This window comes from Molothrus aeneus, chromosome 1, assembly GCF_037042795.1.
Source record: "Molothrus aeneus isolate 106 chromosome 1, BPBGC_Maene_1.0, whole genome shotgun sequence".
Lineage (NCBI taxonomy): Eukaryota > Metazoa > Chordata > Aves > Passeriformes > Icteridae > Molothrus > Molothrus aeneus.
In genome coordinates, this window is record NC_089646.1 from 20,815,452 (window position 1) to 20,829,512 (window position 14,061).

Below are 14,061 nucleotides of genomic sequence, written 5' to 3' on the forward strand. Positions count from 1 at the left end.
TTCAAGAGAATACCAATATGTATGAAAAAAAATGCATTACAGTCATCCTGAAATAGATGTTCCAGTAGTAGATGTTTCAGTGTTTTGGAACAGGACTTTTTGGTGGTATTAACCTTTGAGAGGGGTGGAGGCAGAGAACATCCTCTGTCTGTCCTTTGCCATGTGACTAACAATGACATTGCAGCTATGAGGATTTCGTTGCCATGACAGTATGAGAAAGCAGTTTGTGAGCGTTCGCACCTACTTCTTTTGAATTAGGAATCAAGTGGTTGGAACCCCAAGGAGCTTAACTGCATATAAAGCTTAAATCCTGTTAGTCAGATGTATTATAATGGAGATGTAGATCTCCTAATCTGGAAGTCGAAGAAATGGTCTTCTGATCTAAATTTACAGGACAGGATTTATGTGTCCAGGCCCTCTACCGAGGTTTCTATAGAAGCTAGTGAAAGAACATCCACTGATCTCCACAGGAGTGTGATGGGACAAAGACATTTGCGTATTCTGTTCTGTGTAATTCTGGATTTAGCAGGGAAAGAGTAAGCTGTAGCCTTCCTGTTAGTACTGTCTGGGAGAGAGCCTGTGCTTGTTGTGCATGGTGGCACACTTCCTCCCAGCTTTGCAGGGTGCCCATCACTGCTCCCTGCAGAACGCTCCAGAACACCTGGAAATCTCCAGTAGTACACCACTATTGCATTATACCAATTTGAATTCAGCAGAGTTGTAGAAACTCCCTTCACATATCTACGTAAGTGTCTTTAATTTCTGAAATTAATCTAGGCCCAGTGAGACATCCCATTAAAAATAGGCAGGGTAGATCATCCCTCACAGCTGCTTGGATATTCCTAGCTTCAAATGCTGCTGTCACTGAACAACTTTGATTTTCATATATAATCTCTTGGTAGTTTGTGCTCATAACACTTTTATAAGATGGCACTTCGCCTGCCCTTAAGTGGCTGTTCCAGATTTCATAGAACAAATTGCAAATGACAAGCAAGAAATGACTCAGATGGGTGTCCTGCTCCAAACACAAAGCACCCTCCTGTGCTCGGAAGAGAATCCCAAATCCTGGGTGTGTAGTAACATTTGCAAGCCTTTTAACCAACCATGTATGAAGCTGAATATTATAATATAGATCTTCAACTCATAAGGAAAGGAAACAAATTTTGTTACCAAAGACACTACATTACATTACAAGTGAATTACATTTTATTCTCTAAATCAAGTCTGGGAAGACCATTAAGATTGAGACTCATTCAGTGATAAACCGGGACAGTATTGGGGATCTTGCAGCCAACACTTGCTGTCAACTGAAAGCAAGTATTTAACATTACTTCTGTTTTTGTTCAAATCAGATGATATTACTGAGAAGAAAAAAATCTCTTGCCAGAAGGAGTTTTTTTACAGTGATCATCAGCGTGAGGTTTCAATTAATTTAACTTCCCAATCTCTGCATTATATCCAGTCAACTCTTAACAAAAGAGTTCTGTCTCTAGAAAAAAACAAACCCGAGAACAATTCTGCTAAAGTTTCTTAAATAGAAAATGTACTTTAGACTTCATGAGATATAAACATTTTTGAACATTTTCATATGCTTGAGAAATGTTTCTTTAAATAATTTGAAGTTTTATTAGTTAGTTAGTTAGTTAGTTAGTTAGTTAGTTAGTTAGTTAGTTAGTTCTCCATCTCACTACAATAACAGAATGCTTGAAAAGGCGTTGGAAATTTAGAGAACAATGCCCATATAATAAATATGCTGGTATTCGATCTTTAAGAAGATGATCATAGCTCAGGGTTACCAGAAAGAAAGCAGAGGCACAAACTAAGTCTGCTTAAATGGCAAGAGTAGCTGAAATACCACACCTGGCTGTTCAGCTCCATTTGATCCATAGGCAGTATCCACTGCTGTCTATTATAAATGTCACTGTGTTCACACTTGCTACACACATTTTTGAATTTTTTAAAATCAATAGACATAAGTAGTTACTGGTGGTAGAAATGTGTCACTATGATGTGCAACTTGAGTGGGGAAAAAAGAAAAAAGAGGGCATGGTATTTCCATTTCTCAGCACTTTTAAATTGAAAGATTGTCTTAAGAGCTCTATTAGGCAGTGTTGCCAACATATTTTTATTTTGCCATAAAAACAAATATAAGCTACTTTTTAGAGTATTATTTTCCCACAATTTCTTTGCTGTGTAAAAATAAGTCTATGGTCTTGATGATTTTCTCAATTGTCTCAGGGTCCTGCTATTTCACAGGTCAGCAGTAGTCTGCAGCTGGAAGAACACTTCATTGTGATATTCCTAAATTAGTGCAATGGCTTCAGTCTTCAGGAACAACTTTATCCTCCCAAAAATTGCAGGATGAAGATAAAATATTCTGTACTAATATCTCTTATGAATGTTCTTGCCTCCTAAAAATGTCTATTATGTGAGAATGTGTCTGTGTGGGTTTTTTTGTTTGCTTTTTGGTTTTTGTTTCCACCTGTATAGTTACTTAAAAACTAATTACACTCTTGCCTACTGAATATGAAGTCATTGGACTGTGGTGGTTTCCTTGAGTTTATGGCAAGTCTGTAGTAAACTTCCTTGATCATTAACTTCAACTCTTAGCTGCAAATATTTGTGGGAAAGATACAGTGAATTCAGCTTCTGAAGTGAGCATTATACTTCAGAATATCTTTCTAAAGGCATTCAATGTTTAAACATGGTTCTCTTTTGTTCTGCTTCCTTCTGATCTGTGCAGGATGCTGACAGAGAGGGAACAATCATGATGTGTCCTGTAAATAATGTCAGGTTGTTGTTCTCTTTTTCACTCCCCTGGCTCATTTGAAAACTTGCTACCATCCTTGAGCTGTTAGACAGCTCTAAATTGGAGGTAACTCAATCACCTTCCTCTGGTCTGTAAAGCATTCAGGGTTAGACACACAGAGGGCAGAAAGCCAGCAGGGAGCAATGCAACTAACACTGTGTGCTGGGTGAAGATTGAGTGGCTTTAGCCATGTGCCATGTGTAGTATGTAGGATGTATGTTTAGGGAACTGAAAAAGAGACTGCTCCTGAGTCACTAACTACTGGGAGGCTGCTGTGCTTGTGACTGGAACAAACTTGCTGTTTAGCCTTTGGTATTCAGAAGACATGTGCTCCACTGATGAGAGGTACCATTTATAAATCTGCTCTTGGTTTTCAGTTCTGGGCACACTCTGTGCCTGCAATTTGCATGGTTCTACATGTTAAAAGAATTAACACTTTTTGCCAGTGTTTTAATGTATTCTAATTCTGAGATGTCAAGAACTTCTTGGAAGAAATAACACCTTGGACTGATCTGATTCCATCTTGAGAGCACAAATGTTTCAAGGAGCAGAAGTAAATCTATTTAAGGTTTCGGGTGCCCTCCATAAATAGCTCTGGCAGCTCATTCAGTCCAGTCTCACATCTTTCTGATGTCATCTTCTCCAGCATAATCTGTATCTTCTAATTCTTTCTGCACTATGAAATCTCATTACACAAAATAAAATATGTATGAAAGAGAAATAGGAGGTATGTAGCCAGCATATTGAAAATCTGGGACCTCTCCTTCCTTACTGCAGTCTTTTGTGACAATGTACTGCAATCTTTTGTGGAAGGAATATCAGACCAACAATTTTGAGGAACAACAAAACTGTTGGTCACCAGCAATGGACTAAGAGTTTCCTGACTGAAACTGAGGGGAGTCTGCTCAGGGATGTGTTTCTTGCAGGAGCTTGCTGAGAATTTCAGTCACAAGCCCTTTTTCCCAAGGCAGTCTTTTTCCTTTAAGATGATTGTGTGTACTCCGCTTCAGAGGTGATGCTTAAACCTTCAAGGTATCTAGTGCTAGTGCTAAAATGTCTCCCTTTCAAAGGCTTTAACCTTTCTGTGATTCAATTATACTCCCATTACAGGCCCACAGCATCTCTCCAGTGACGATCTTTCGTCATGGTGTATTTCTTGTTTTCCTGAGACTGATGTATCCAAAAATATTCACAGCCCAAGTAGAATTACCTAGTATTTCCTCTGGTTAAGAAGGTTATTACCCTGTATTTGGTGATTGTGAGCATGGAGCTTTTTTGATCAAAGCATGCTTAGTTTCAAAGCTGTGAGATATACAACAAATCTTAAATTGGAGGAAGGGGTTAAATTACTTCATTATTTACTAGAACCTCTGAGACTGTGACAGGTGCATATTGGAAGAGATAATGAGATGTGTAAAGTCAGCTGCAGACAAGCTATTATTTCACTATGTCTCTCTGACAAACCACAGGCAGAGAATTGCTTGTCTCATGATGATGGCCGCTGCCCCAAGCACTAACCAGTGTCATCCTGTGCAGCTCCTCTTCTGTGAGAAGCTGAGAAATAATTACCATGGAATTAACCTGAGCTCTAAATAGCTGTTATTCTTTAGGTACACTACTTACCAAGAGGTTTCATCTGCAAATAATACCTCTTGAGAATGTGAGCAGGCAGGATGTGATAATTTACAAAAGCCCTTAAGAGATTGCAATTTGAAATGTCACAGCTGGGTAGGTTTGCAGTTCACAGTAGGTTTGGAGATACAGATCCTGGGGCCAGATCCTTTGCTGCCAAGCCTCAGGGGAATTGTGCTGACTTACACAATTTTGAAGACTTGACTTTTAAAAGAGCTTTTCTAAGAATAGTTCAAAATTTGAATAGGTAGTATGTGTGAAATGGTGATGTTTTTTCTTTTCTTAATTTAAAAGAATTTTGATTTATTGAGCAAGTTTCTTCAATAAAACTGGAAACAGTGAGAGATTTTCTTCTGAAGCAGTTTTAGAACAAACATTTCTCTGAATATTCTAATAATGTGAAAATGCATTTTTGACAGAAAATTGCATTAGTTTCCTAGAAAATTCTTGGCTAGCACGACATCCAAGTCCTGAGACTGGTGATGGGGGCATAGGGAGGAGGGTGAGAGAGGGTGAATGAAAAGCCACATTGCCTCCCCACCTGTGAGCAGCCACTGGAGGCTCCCACATGGAGAGAGCTGGGGAAGCTGAGAGTGGCCACAGAGGGCAAGGACACTTGTAACAATGGTCATAAAATTGAGAAAAAAGACTTCCTGAGTCTTCTGCCCACCAAACAAAACAAGGTAATGCTGCTGGAGGATGAGGAGGTGAAGGATTAATTAATCCCCAACTTGAGAAGAATACAGTCTCATTCAATGAGATTTCAATGTACTAATTTTACCTGATTCTGTCACTGACCAACTAATCTTTTGTTGTGAATTAATCTGTTTCCTTCCTATAAAAAGCAATATGATAGAAACTTCTTTTATCTTTTCATGGATCTGTTCTCTTTCCTGGTGCTTTTAACTTGGTATTTGGAGAACAGTGGCAGGAACTTGAACAGGGAAGCATCCAACTCTTTCCTGTGTTTTTACTGCAGATTTCTAAAGGAGTGTTTGGCTTGTTCTGTGCATCAGGAGATTAACCCTGATTCACCTTAGCTCTGTACTGAGAAAATTCTCTAGGGTCCATCTGAAACACCTACACAGCCACTCCCCTGAAGCCTTTTGGTATCCCTGAAGTAGAGTTTCATTGGAATCCAACTATTTGAGTTTCACCTCTGCCAAGGATTTGGCTTCAGACTCTGGGAGCTTCCAGTACTTTCTGATGCAGGGGTGGATCTTTGAAAGGAACCAACCCCTGCCATGAATGTGACTCTTGCAGTGGTTCATGCTTTCAGTCTGGAGTGTAGATAGAGTTAAAATAATCCCTGTTCTGAGACTTCACCTATCTCATTTTTACCACTATGCCCTCTGGTAAGGATGATTGACTGAAAGAACCATACTTTGTTCTCAGAAGCTTAGAAAGAGGCTTAATGCTGTGACAGACAAGAAACTTCCTAAGAAAATTAAGGATGTAGTGACAACAAGAGTGGTTTAGAAAGTAGGAACATGGGATTTAACAGCGGTGTACAGTAAAAACAAGCTAGTTCCAAAGTATAAATGCTGATCTTGCATGTCTGAAGTAAACAGAAGGTTTCCATGTTTCCCAGACTTTTTTTTTCTGACACTTAAAGTGGACAAGATGGTCATTTGGTGGGAATACATGTAGTGCCAAGAAAGTGAATTTTCTGGTTTACAGCAAATGATATATGGCCCTTTGTGTCTATAACCCACATCACGTGTATTTCCCTTTTCTCTATCACTTTAAGTTTTCTACACTGTATCTCTCTAGATCATTCTTTGGAAAGCTGAAAGAAATCAGTGACTCCCTCATTTCATTGTACTTGGCCTTATTTGGTTTAAGGCTATAGAAAATACAATTTTTCCTCTCTGTTATATGTGGGTCCCTTCTGATACTGAGAACATTATATTGTCTTCACAAAGGATTGATGCTGTTTATTGGACATACAACTAAAGGGGACGCTAAAAACAATTATAATAATACAGTATCTGCAGATAAATGGCTTTTCTGACACAAAACAACAAAATGAGTTCTTGCTCTAAGTGTCAATTAATGCTTTTAAGATGCTTTAATTGTACAGTATCTATTTCAGACTCATGAAATGTAGAGGTAATTTGGGCTAAAAGAAGATATGATTCACAGTCGATATGTAACTGTGACTTGACAAGGGGCTTAATAGCTGCCTGAGGCAGATCAGAATGTGTGATAATGAGAATCCAGCAGAAAAACACATCATGGAACTGAACTGCAGAGTTTCCCTGGGTAAATGGTGTCAGAGCTGGTCATGCTCCTTCTACAAGGCAAAAAAGGCAGAAGCAGTCAGTGACTGCTGCAACCTTGGAGTTAGTAACAAAGTACTCATTTTTGAAGTAAATACATGTATTAATTCATAGTCATATTAATATATAAATGTACATCCATTCATATATAAAACCTTTTTTTTTTTGAATGCAGTTTGGTGAAATGCATTTCAGCATGACAGAAAAGTGGGATCATGATAAAGCCTTCAATTTACTGCGCTCTGTTGTCTATTCATGTCCCTTGCCAAGTCCTTTCCAGGAAGCTGTAAAAAGAAAATTATTTGCTGGCTTAGGTTTGGACTTAACTCTGTTCCCTTCATTGCTACTGTACTCTTCTCTGCAGGGGATCGTTTTACATTTTCTTAATTGCAGAGAGAGATCATGGAGTTGGCAGTGGTTGTACTGAGAAATGGGTTTTTATGAAGTGCAGTCCACTTACTGCACTGGAACTTCAGCACCTGCAAGCTGAATGATAGCATCCTGTCAAGCTGATGTTGATGACTTTGTCACCAAGAGGACAGATTTATTGCACCCATGCATTTTATAGCAAGATTGAGCTTTAAAAATGTTTTGTCATGTTGCTTTATACTACCTGCATTTTTCTGTTTGAGAATATTGTTACTTGGAAGTAAAACAAAGGGGAAGCTATTGGCTGGACATTAAGGTGAGATTGCTCTCAAGTAACTTTCTATGCTGCAGATGTTTGCAGCCAGGGCAGGTACACAACCTTCCCTTTAGAATCAGGGGAGAGAAATGGGTGGTTCATTTAACCTTTTGTAGACATCAAATTTTAATTGAGATGAACCCTACTCCAGGCTCTTTGGCTATAAATACCATCCTGTACCTGGCTCTGCAAACAGCATTCCTAGAGGCACACTGATAAAGGATTCCACACTGCTCATAGGCTGCCCCATCAGGAGGAGATTGGTTGTATCCCTGCTGCATGTCAGCTTTCATTTGAGAAACTCTCCAAAACAGATCACTCTCCAAAACTGATCACTTTCCAGAGATTTTAAGTCCAACTTGGAGCAAATGAGGGAAAACATTGCAGACTATCTCTAAAGGAAAAAATCCATGCTATATTTTTCAGGATCTTATCTATGAGAAAATTCTGCACCTCTTAGAGGCTTCCTAATGAGTGACATGTACTTTCAGTTCATGCTTGCTCACATCCTCTCTCCAACAGCTTTGCAATCCAGTTGTGAATTTCAGCCCCATGAAAAAGAGACAATAATATTTCAAAGACACTGTATTCCTAAATCCTTTTTAGAAAAGTTGTGCTTGAATACAGAAGAAAAAGCCTAGTGAATGTTACCATAAAAGAAAGACAGCACCATCAGCACCAGGGGCTAAACTGGGGTAGACACTGTGCCTGCCCTGCCAGCAGCAGCAGGCTCTGGACAAACCACTGCACCCTGCTCTTTCTCTAGCTGGTACCTGAGGATGCAATAGAAAGCAAGGACTTCAGAAATTTAAGAGCAGAATCTTGGGTTGCTGAGAGAGAAAGGCATTAGGAAGCTGCTGGGTCTGTGATGAAATGATGAGTAGATAAAAATCTATAGGAATCCAGGCTTAAACTGATTGTTCTGCACATGTCATTTCTAATCACTTGTAGCATTGTAAATACTGCTCACTTCTAGAGGTCAAAGAAGGATCAGGAGAATTTGAGGGAATGAAATGTACATACTCTTCAGAAACTGGAGCAAACAGCTGATTTGCCTTCACCTGGAGCATCACTTCCTGTAATCCCCCATTCCCTGCTATGAAATCCTCTTAGCATCCCTCTGAAACACGAGTGTAAAGAAAATTGCACTCTGTCTGCACTTCTATTTAGCTAACAGAAAAGAGGTAATCTCTGCTGCCTGGGTATTGTCGAAATGTTATACTTAATGAGTCTACTTAAACACCTTAATGAGAGAAAAAGGTATGGAAAGGCAGTTCCTTTGAGCAATTTATCACAAAATAAGGGAAAGCTTGACAGCGGAAATTCTGCAAGCCACAAAACACAAATTCAGTGTGGAAGTGAATCCAGGCTGGATTTTCACTAAACATCCGTAAGAGAGGAAGAAAAACTGTGTCGCCTCTGTGTCAGGCTGGTTATAACCAACCCAAAGAACTACTTAAAATCAGCATGTGCCACTGACACTCTATTGTGTCCTATGACTTAGACCTTCTCAGCCTTTGAGTTTGTCTTGGGTATTCAGAGCATCTCGTGGGCCTTGGGATGTTCTGCCAGTGTTCCCTGTGCTGCTCTGCTCAGTCTTGATTCTCTGGTCTGTCCTATTGACCAACTTCTTGGCCCTTCAGCTTGAGACTCCATCACCCAGGAGTTAGCACAAATAAGTTAATTTCATGCTGTATTTAACACTGTGCATAAAATACAAGACGTTTTTTATGCTTTTAATGGTAATGGTATGCTTTGTTATTTTTGTCCTTTGTTTCCTTCCTCAGAACTAAACATTTTGTCTGCCCTTTCTAGACCTTTATTGTGTCCATCATTCCTTTTATCTGTGCATTATCTTTCTGTCTTTATGGACTCTTTTACTTTTTAATGAGCCTGGATATTTGATCTGTTTTCCACCTTAGAACAGATGCAGTAGTCTATTCCCTAGAAGTGAATGTTCAAGATGTTATTGCCCTTTTGTGCAGAGCTCTAGAACACCCACCATGACAGCCAATCTGTGCCTGTGCTCAGCAGTATAAAGTTTCATTTTTGAGATCTCAAATGACTTCAAAAGACAGTATCAAGCAAACAAAAATTTAATAGTGATGTTCTGCTCACATCATTCCCTTTTGAGAAATTCTTTTTCACCATGTAGATTGTGAATGAGTCCTTCTTTTTAAATAGGTACATTAAATCCCACTCTGCAAGCTCTTACAAAATGTTTTCCCCCAGGAATATAACAGTTCTGGCCAAAGTCTGATTGCTGAAAATACATACATCTTGCATGGTGGTTCAGAGGGCAGCAGGAATGCACTGATTCCAACTATGATTTTCCTTAGAAATCCATGAATTCCCTAATTTTTCTCTGTCCTTCATTGGCTAAAAGTTTAGCTACTCTCTATTCTGTAAAACTGTTTTCTGTTCCTTTTAACTCTTGCAATCAGATCTGGTTCTCTTTTGCTAGTACTAAATAATCTCTGCCTTTTCACAGGTTTAAATCTGGACTATTGATTGGATTTTTCCCCTTGATTTTGACATCTGATCCCCACTACAATTTGCTCTGACACAGTGATTATAATATCAGTATATGGTGTATTTTGAGTTAAGACAAGTTATAGAACTGCTATACACGGCTCAGAATTTCTTCCCCTCTGATCAGTTTCTCTTGGAAAGCTGATACCTCTCAAGAGTACTTTTTTTCTCCTAGAAGTGATACACCCCTTCAGTACCTTTTGTGCTACCTGATCACTGGCTCAAACTTCAACACTTCTCTATGCAAACCTGATTACATGAAAATCTAAAGCCTGTCTCCTAGCAATATTTAAAAAAATACCCACTTCAGGGCCATCTTTCTTTCATACTGTCTTCCCAGAAAACATAATGGTCACTTTTTCTCCTTGCCTGGTACATTTCTGGAAAATGTCATATTTTTTGCAGTTTCAACCTCATGCCTCTCCATGAAGCACTATATTCACTACTTCTTCCTACTTCTGAAACCTTTTCTCTGTTTTTGAATCTACTTTTTCTTATTCTCTTGCTCCTTGCATCAAGGAGTATTCTTTGGCTTGGGAACTTTTTCAGAATTCAGAATTACAGCTTTTAAGCACAGTGAGTCATTACTACAACAAAAGGTAAAAAGAAAGACAATGTGAAGAAATAGTACATTAGGGAGGGAGATGAATCTATGTAGCCCTCTCTGAGCCTGCCTACAGACAGCTAACTCTGACAGGATTGCTGCAAACCAGCACATTTCAGTCTCTGTCATGACCCCTTGTCCCTACATGCATTCAGGCTATAGTGACCTGCCCTTGAGAAAAAATACTCACTTGGTCAGAAAGTCAGAAACATGTATAAGAAATATTCTGGACACTGAAGAGCTATGTCCTCTGTGCAAGAGATGGTGTTGGTAATTATTTCAGCTATTGACAGAGTTACAGATAGCTTCAAAATATGAAACCTTTCTCAGCTGTTTGTAAAAATACTAGTTGGATGAAAGAAAAGATAAAAGGATTACTTTGAGCTGTGACTGTGAAGAGGATCTGTGCTTCTGGAGACTGATATTTCTTAAATTATGGAGGGTTAATATGTATCTGAAAGACACAGTTAAACCCCAAGAATCACATTAATTGAAGGAAAATTGCACTGCTATCCTGAAAGCTGATCCCAAGATGCGCTGCTTTGCATTTGCAGGATGAACCATACTAGTGACTAGTGTGTTGTTAGCAGCAAGAAATATCTCTTGGGATGGTTATTATTGAAAGTCTTGAGACAGCAGAGATGAAAAGAGACAAAGGCTTCTGGTCTCAGGAAAGAGTCACAGCTCTTTTGAAAGGTGCGCCTCATTCAGCAACAGAGACAAGGACTTACCTAAAGCTCTGCAGGCATAACTAACAACAGGAGGTGAAGCAATTTAATGATGTGAAAGGCAGCTTCTGGGTGAAATATGGAAGATAACAGGTCTGGGAGAAGGGATGCTTCCCTTTTTAAAAAATTATTTATTTTTTCCGATAGCTGACAACAATAACAACAGCAGCTGGAAGTACCCGAGAGTGAGTGACAGTGAAGGAGCCAGGATGAGTGGCAAATGACAGTAAATAAGAAAAGTGACTTGAAAAGGCTCTGGGCCCCTAGTGGCTCTAAGAATAGTGAATTGGGACAACAAAAGCAAGAGTGCACTTTGAAAGAAAACATGAATGTGCTCTTCCTCCTGGCCGCATCTGAACCCTTTCTCAACTTACAGATCAATATAGAAGCAAAGACATGCTGAATCTTTCATGTGGCTGTGCTGTTCTATAATAAAACCTGAACAAACAGGTTTTGTTTATCAGCCTTCTAGTGAAGCCACATTTTTCAATCAGGACTCTTCTCATGCACCATTCTGCAGGCTACTGAAGCAGAAGTGACAATGACACCAACTTCCATTGGAGAGTCTCTAGCAGCTCACCTCAGAAGTGAACTTGGTAATGGAAACAATGTTTATTTTTTGAGTATGAGGGATTAAAACTTTTTTCCATCAACCGAAGAGTTCAGTAAAAAACAGGTGCCACAATTCTGTGAAGTTGGCAACAACTTTTGGTGACATCTGAATACACAGACTTTGCAAATAGACCTGGATTTAAGTCATAAGCTTTCTCCCCTTGGATAAACAGCTTCACATATGTATTGTCCTGCTTGTTTAGTCACTTCATTTTTAGAACTGGGTTTTGTCAAGGAAAATAATATGCTAGGTGCCTTGTGAAGTACCTACAAACAACTTTCTTAGCCAAGGATGGGTTCTTGCCCTCTTTTTTGCCACTGGGAGTCTCAGAAGAAGCTTGGGTCAAAGTACTGTAGGTGAGGGAATTTTGTTCTGACTCAATGTATGTAGTTTTACAACGTTCCCTGTTTAGTGAATTACTTATTTTTATCTTCATATCATTATGTTGTTTTAGCACCTCCTGAACAGGAGACAATTTTGAGGGGCAGCAGCTGCAAAGAAACTGGCAGCAGCATGACATCTCACCTGAAAGCAAAACTCCCTTCATGGTAGTGACCACAGCTTGCACACATCTGAAAACCTTGTCTTCATTCATGAAAAAAAATAAACCCTCTAATTAAGACCTGCTATCATTGATAGCTCCTCTCTGTGTAGACCCTGGCCAAGACATGAATAGTCTTTCTCATACTTCCCTCCTATGTCTGAAGACAATTTCATGGAAAATTAAATGTGACAGCAGAACTTGCCAGTGACTGTGAGGTGACTGATAACTCTTCTCTCTGCTCCCCAGTACATTCAGTGTTCATAGCACTGAGTTTGGCAGAGCTGCTGGGTTTGCTCATTTCCTTTACTCTGAGCCAAGATTCCCAGTAGTGTCAGGACAATTTTAGAAGCAAGATACATTCAACTGAACTTCATCTATGAAGAGATGAACAGGTGCTTATAGCTGAGTTGTCAAGTCCATATATTACCTTGATGGGTTTCTTTCTTTTTTGAAATAGAGTCATTTTTGAGTATGGGCTTTTGGCCAGTCCTCAGATTTCAGGAAGAAATCTACTCCTGAACTGATTCGTTCTGGGGAAAACAAAAATGCAGAGAAGATAGAAACACGACCTGCAGTATGCAGAGTAATTTTCAGGGGTGGAGTAGTGGCAGTGCCTGTTGCTGGTGTTGGTTGCTGGGGTTGGAGCAGCTGCAGGGGCTGTTGTCACTTTGTCAGATTTAAAGACCTTTTCCTCCTGAGGGCACTGAGCACTGTTGAACATGATTTGATAGGTCTGGGCCAGGCCCCAGCACATTGTAGAAATTTGGGTCTTCTGTGGGGTGCCAGGGTGATAAGACACTTTTTAAAGAATATTTTGCTTCTTTCCTGGATTCTGCACATATTGAGGGATAAGGTACAAACACATTGGAGGTGCCCACTGCCCTAGGGCCTTACTCATACAATCCCACCCACCCCATCACTCTGAACTATCCAATTTTTGGGCATATCTCTGGGTAATAGTCTTAATTATTTGTCTGGCCTTAAAGAAGGTCTGAACCATATGCAACAACATGCTGGCTCCTAGCAAAAAGACCAGCTTGATTTCAAGGGTAGTAACAGGATATTCAAAATGTTTAAAATTCTTGATTACTGCCTGGAGGACAAGGAAGGAATAAAGGAGGGGAGAAAAAAAAATAGGAAGGTGTTCCCCCCATACGTTTCTCCTATGAGAAAATGGAGAAAAAGCCAAAGGTGTGATTTTTAGTTGTTCCAGCAGATGACTCCCAAAGCACAGAGGTGCCTGCAATACTGAATACATCCACTAGGTTTGTGTCCTGACAAGCAGGATGTCATATCATAAATCCATCTCATGAAATATACCCCACGTACTGCAAGTGAGGCATTACAGGTATAACTCTGATAAAACAACACAAATATGATGGCAAATAACTCCACATTTTAACTAGCAACTATTGTTAAGCTACTAAAATGAATGTTTATAACAATTTTCTTTTAACACACTCTGGTCCTTATCTCAGCCTTTGGTTCCCCTGTCCAGGTGCCAAAAAAGGACTATCATGGTTTTAAGCCCAGCTGGAGAAAAAATACCATCCCAGCTGCTCACTCAATCCCCCTCTGCCTGGTGGAATGGGGAGGAGAATTGGAGTAAAACTTGTTGTTGACACAAGAACT